We start from the raw sequence: 6875 nt of genomic DNA on the forward strand, positions 1-6875 counted from the left end.
GGCAAAATCTGACAATGTGACTCGGGTCACCACAACCATAACAAGCCCTCGGCTGCTGATACTGCTGGCCCTGTCGACCTGAATGTCCTCCCCGGAAACTCTGAAGTGGCGGTGCACTGATGGGCTGCTGATCAGAAAAATGCTGCTGAGAACCACCACCGCCTGAAGTACCATGAGAAACCTGGAGTGCTGACTGAAAGGGTCTCGGTGAATTGCCTCTACCATAAGAATCCCTACCTCCAAACAAGGTACCACTAAACCTACTAGAATGACGAGGCCTCTTATTTGACACCTGACCACCTCCCCGTGCAAGGGCCATCTCAACTCTGCAGGCCGCATTGGCCGCCTCCTGAAAAGAAATCTCACTACCAGCTCCCATAGCCATCTGGAGATGGATCGGCTGAATAAATCCATCAATAAACCTCCGTACCCTCTCTCGCTCTGTGGGGAGTATAACAATAGCATGGCGTGCCAAATCAATGAACCGAGTCTCATACTGCGTGACTGTCATAGTGCCCTACTAGAGGCGCTCGAACTGCCTACGGAGAGCCTCTCGCTGAGTAACTGAGAGAAACTTCTCCAAAAACTCTGCAAACTGATCCCATGTCAATGCCGGCGACCCTGCTTGTCTAGATAAGCAATAGTCCCTCCACCAAGTCTTGGCGGATCCTGCAAGCCGAAAGGTGGCGAAGTCGACCCCATTGGTCTCCACAATGCCCATAGTCCTAAGGATCTCATGGCAGCTGAATAAGAAATCCTGTGGATCCTCTGAAGAAGCACCGCTGAATGTGGTGGTGAAGAGCTTGGAGAACCTATCAAGTCTCCACAAATCATCCGAAGACATAGCCGCTCCATCGCCGGTCGGAGTCACAACACCCGGCTGAACTGCCACAGCTGGCTGAACCACTGGAACCTGAGCCTGGGGAGCTACCTGCTCCGGAGTACGTGTAGCAGGAGTCTGAACCCCTCCTCCAGCCTGAGAAGTGGCTGGTGCTACTGGAAGCAAACCCGCTCTAGTGACGCTCTCCACAAAGCCTACCAATCTGACCAGAGCGTCCTGAAGAACTGGGGTGGCTATGAACCCCTCTGGGACCTGAGCTGGGCCAACCGGAGCTGCTGGGGCTGGAGCCTCCTCATCATAATCAACATGAGGCTCCACCTCTGGGACTGCTGCTCGGGGCTGAGCTCTGCCCCGGCCTCGGCCTCTGGCACGGCCTCGGCCTCTGGCACGGCCTCGGCCTCTGCCCCTCACAGGAGCTGCTGCTGGGGGCTCGGGCTGCTGCGCGGTAGAAGAGGAAGCACGTGTTCTCGCCATCTGCGAAAGAACAGAGTAGAAAGACAATCAGTATTTGAGAAACATAATCGCACGACAGGAAAGAACGAAAGTGAAACTTTTCCTAACTCCGTAGCCTCTGGGGGATAAATATAGACGTCTCCTTACCGATCCCTCAGACTCTACCAAGTTTGTCCGTGAGTAGCGAGACCTATGTAACCTATAGCTCTGATACCAACTTGTCACGACCCGGATTTTCCCACCATCGGGAGTCGTGATGGCGCCTACTATTGGAGCTAGGCAAGCCAAGCCTTTTAAACATTTCCTGATTTCACCTTAACAAGAACAATATAAATATGAGGAGTCATTTAATTTAAAGCGGAAGTTTAACAATTCTCTATCCAAGACTGGTGTCGCTAACTCACGAACTACTAAAGAGTGCTACAAACAAGTCTGAATCGAATTACATAAGTGTCTGTCTCGGTACAATGAAAATAAACTGAAAACATAGAAAGGGACTCCGGCCTACGGACGCCAGCTAGGCTACCTCGTAAGTCCCTGAACTGAAGTCAGCTCCCGATCGATGTCCTACTGCTGTGGTCCAAAAGCTGCTCCGGTACCGTGATCTGTGCAAAAGAGCACATAAGTGTAGCATCAGCACAACCGACCCCATGTGCTGGTAAGTGCCTGGCCTAACCCCGGCGAAGTAGTGACGAGGCTAGACAGGACTACCAAGTCAACCTGTGCAGTTCAATATATATATATGCAATAAAGGAAAGAATACCGAAATTAAACAGTTAACTAGGGAGGGAAGCATGCTATGGGGGAGTACAAACCGGATATAAAGTCATCAACTTAAGTAGGAAACAGGGCAATAACAATAATTAACAAAAAAAATAGGAGAATCAACAGTTGCACGGCATCAACCTTCGTGCTTTTACTCTCAGTCTCACCAAAAACAATCAAATAGAATGCACGGCATCACCATTCGTGCTTTTCCTCACATAACTCTCATTTCATGGCACGGAATGATCCTTCGTGCAATTATAGTCAAAATTAGAGCACGGAATGTTCCTTCGTGCATAAATAATCAAAATATGGCACGGAATGACCCTTCGTGCAAATATAATCAAAACATGGCACGGAATGACCCTTCGTGCAAATATAATCAAATATGGCACGGAATGACCCTTCGTGCATTATCACTCTTCCTCACCCAAACAGCAATCACAACCAAACGGGCGAGGGAATAAGCAAATAATAAGAAATGTCCCGGCAAGGAAAAACACAATTAAACAACTAAATCCCGGCAAGGGAGTAACAACAACAACCTTCACATTCCGACGAGGGAGATAATCAATATACTAACAACATCCCGGCAAGGGATTGGTCAAATCTCTTTCCATTTCTTTCATTTCTTACTCAATAGTATTTTTATTGTTCGAGCCAACGCTCCAAAGAATTTACAATTCATAACCTATCCTCAAACTCTTCACATTATGTAGAATTCATCAATTAGCATAGAAGAGCCTCAAAAATATAAGGAATATGTGCAAACAAGGACCCACGGTCATCCTAGACACCGGTGTATAGATACTCGTCACCATACCTATACACCGTACTCGATCATTTAGCAATTAGCAAATAATGACACTCTAATCCTATTCCTTCAAGCCAAAATTAGATCAAACACTTACCTCGAATGCTCCAAACTCAACTCAATCCTTTAATATAGCTTTACCCCACGAATCCACCACCAAACCGCTCGAATTTAATCACAAATTACTTGAATGTATTAACAAATGCTACTTGAATCAATTTGAATGCATGAAAATGAAATTTCCCAAAGTTTGTTCAAAAATTCCCAAAATGCCCCCGGTCCCACGTTGTCAAAACCCGAGGTTCGAACCAAAACCCGACTACCCATTCCCCCATGAACTCAAATATATAAGTTATTTTGGAATCGGACCTCAAATTGAGGTCCAAAACCCCCAAATTTAGGAACCCTAGTTCTACCCTAAATTTCCAAATTCCCCCATTAAAATCTTTGTTTTGAAGTTGAAATTATGTTTAAAGACGTTAAGGAGTAAAGAAAATAAGTTAGAAATCACTTACCAATCGTTTTGAAGAAGTAGAATCGTTTGGAAAATCGCCTCTTATGTTTTGGGTTTTGAAAAAGTGAAAAATGACTGAAAATCCTGACTTTATATACTGTTCTGGAGGCCCGGCGCGGACCGCACAAAAATGTCCCGCGACCGCGCCGAGGAAGGGTGGGTAACCCACTCTCTGAACCTACCCAGCGCGGACCGCACTGATTTGGTGCGCGGCCGCGCTGGGCGACCTAGGACTACTGGCCCTCTGAACCTAGCCACGCGGACCGCTCACAAATGCACCGCGGCCGCGGGGCTTCCAGCGCGGACCGCGCGGAAGTGGCCACGGCCGCGCTGGGGGCCTGCAACACCTGGACCTGCAGATTCCAGAATGTTTCTAAGCCTAAGACCTTCCGGGACCCACTAAAAACTCGCCGGAGCCCTCGGGGCTCCAAACCGAACACGCAAATAAACTCATAAACATACTACGGACTCATCCGTGCGATCAAATCGCCCAAACAACATCAAATTAGGCCTCAAGACCCATGATTTCCTTCCAATTCCCATGAAACATCAAATTTTACTGTTTCTAGCTCAAAACATGTCAAATGACGTCCAAATCTAAACAAACTTCACAGCAATTGCTTAACTCATATTTAAGGCTTGTGCCGGGCGTCGGAACCAAAATACGAGCCCAACTACACATTCTTCTAAACAAATAACTCTTTCCAATTCTTTAATTACTTTCAGAAAACAATTTCACGTAAAAATTCATTCCTCGGACTCGGAACCTCGGAATTTGATTACGGGCACACCCCCAAGTCTCATATTTTCCTACGGACCCTCCGGGACTGTCGAATCACGAGTCCGGGAATTAAAACATAAAATTTTTATTATCTTTCCCACAAATTCATCTATAAACGTTCCGGCTACGCGCCCGGACTGCGCACACAAATTCGAGGCAACCCCCAAGTGAGGTTTTCACGGCCTCAGAAATACAGAGTGAGTAGGAATGCAGGTGATGACCCTTTGGGTCGTCACACTTAGAAACATTTTTTTTTTCTCAAAAAAAGTACTTTTTTTCAAAGTTGATGTATTTGGCCAAGCTTTTGGAAGAAATAAAATGTTGTTGAAGAGAAGCAGAAGCAATTTTGGAGAAGCAGAAAAAAGTAGCTTCTCTCAAAAGCACTTTTGAGAAAAATATACTTAGAAACAGCTTTTAAAAGCTTGACCAAACACTAAGAGGGTGTTTGGCCAAAAATAAGCTAAAAGCCATAAGTTGGTCTCCCCCAACTTATCAAATTTCAGCTTATAAGCACTTTAAGTTTGACCAAAATATTTACTATTCTATCCCTAAAATACTTCTTTTTAAAACAAAACTCTTCGTATACCTAGTTCTTTAGCAGCATAGTATTAATTTCAGCACTTTTATCCAAACACGTAACTGCTTATTTTTTAAATCAAATTCAGCACTTAAAATTGCTTTTCAGCACCTAATGCTTATCAGCTACTCTAAATCAGCTAAGCCAAACAGGCTCAAATTGCTGCTCAGAAGTGCTTTTCAAATTAATTCGTCAAACACAAACCGCTTCTCACCAAAAGTACTTTCGAAAAAAGCACTTTTGAGAAAAAGCACTTCTCAAAATAAGCTGATTTTTGCAACTTGGCCAAACAAGCTATAACTTGTCCAAATCTAAAAGAGTTGTTAGTGTCCCATATTGGTTGGCTGAGAGATCATTAGTCTCTTTATATTGCTTTGAGCCATCCTCACCTATCGAACTAGCTTTTGAGGTTGAGTTTGGCCCAAGGTTCATTTCTTTATCATGGTATCAAAGCCAGACCCCTTGATGGAACTCCACATCAGTGATAGATGAGTTCCTTGGACTTTTTATATGACTTGGGTAATCCTCACCCTTTGAACAGCTTTTGGAGTTGAGTTAGGCTCAAGATCCATTTCTTTGTCATAGATGGAATTTCACATCGGAGATAGATGAGTTCCTTGAAGTCTTATGGGTGAAAATTCACTGGCGCCCTGTTTGGTCATCCTAATTTAACCTAGACCTAATTTTTAAAAAAGTTTAACTAATACCTAATTTTTGGGTAATTTCAGATACTCACGCTTTCGTTCTTCTTCTCTGTATTCATCTCACATGTATCCAGGAGCTTAACTGTTGCTTTCCTTCTCTGTATTCATGTCCCATGTATCCAGGAACCGTTTGGTTTCTTCTTCTTCATTTTAGTTACAAAATACCATTGCAGGTCATGCATTGTTTTTCCTCTCTTATTTTTAGTTGCAAAATGAGTTTGTTATATTTGTTGTTGTTTTGATAATTTTATGATTGTGGTCTATTTTGTATGATATTTGAAAGTTATGTTTTATATTTGAGCTTATTTAGAGTAGATTTGGGTATTGAATCGTGTGTTGGATTGTTGAAATTCGAAGAATAAGTTTATGTTCAGAACTTAAGATTCGATTTTTGAAGTTGCATTGAAGAGATTGAATAACTTGAGATTGATTTCTTAAATTGTATTAAAGAGATAGAACTACTTAAGATTTGATTCTAAAGTTGCATTTGAAGATGCATTAAAGATATAAAACTACTTAAGATTCGATTTTTTTGAAGTTGCATTTGAAAGATAAAAGAACTTAAGATTTAATTTCTAAAGTTACATTGAAAAGATATAAGAACTCCAGATACAGTAGGTAAATTTTGTAAATTTTTGTGCAATGCAGGTATAACTTCAACCTCAAACGTGGATCTCTAAGAAAATGTCCTTTTATATGGCTTTGGCAATTCACACCATTTGAACTAGCTTTTGGCGTAGAGTTAGCCATTCTTTATCATAGATGGAATCCTACATCGGAGATAGTGGGTTTCTTGGACTTTTTATATGGCTTGGGCAGTCCTCACCCTTTAAGCTAGCTTTTGGGGTTGAGTTAGGCTCAAGGTCTATTTCTTTATCATAGATGGAATCCAATATCAGAGATGGATGGCTTCCTTGGAGTCTTTATATATCTTGGGGAATCCTCATCCTTTGAGTTAGGTCTAAGGTCAATTTCTTTATCATGAATAGAGTCTCACATCGAAGATTATTCGGCTATTTGGACTCGTTAGCTCAACTCTCTAGTTCTCTTTGATCGATTTCACATAGTTATAATTTTAGTTTGATAATGATAGTTATTAATCAACTCAAATCAAAAGTATGATTCATCCTTAATAGTGGTAAGCCATAAAGTACTATTTTTACTTGAATATTACTACACTCATGTTGACCCTACCTATTTTAATTCAAATAAACTTTCAATCGATTTAGTCCTGACCCATTTATTAATTTAACTCAGTTTGATTTGTCCAAGTTTGATCATACCCGCCCATTTAACGCCTCCTCATAAAAATAATTAATATAATGGTGCTAAGGTAGCTAGTGAGCATAGAAATTAATTAAGAATTTTAAGGCAGCGAATATAATAACTATTAGACCCTACTTCTTTAATATATATATATATATAT

This window comes from Nicotiana attenuata, chromosome 5 (genome assembly GCF_001879085.1).
Source record: "Nicotiana attenuata strain UT chromosome 5, NIATTr2, whole genome shotgun sequence".
Lineage (NCBI taxonomy): Eukaryota > Viridiplantae > Streptophyta > Magnoliopsida > Solanales > Solanaceae > Nicotiana > Nicotiana attenuata.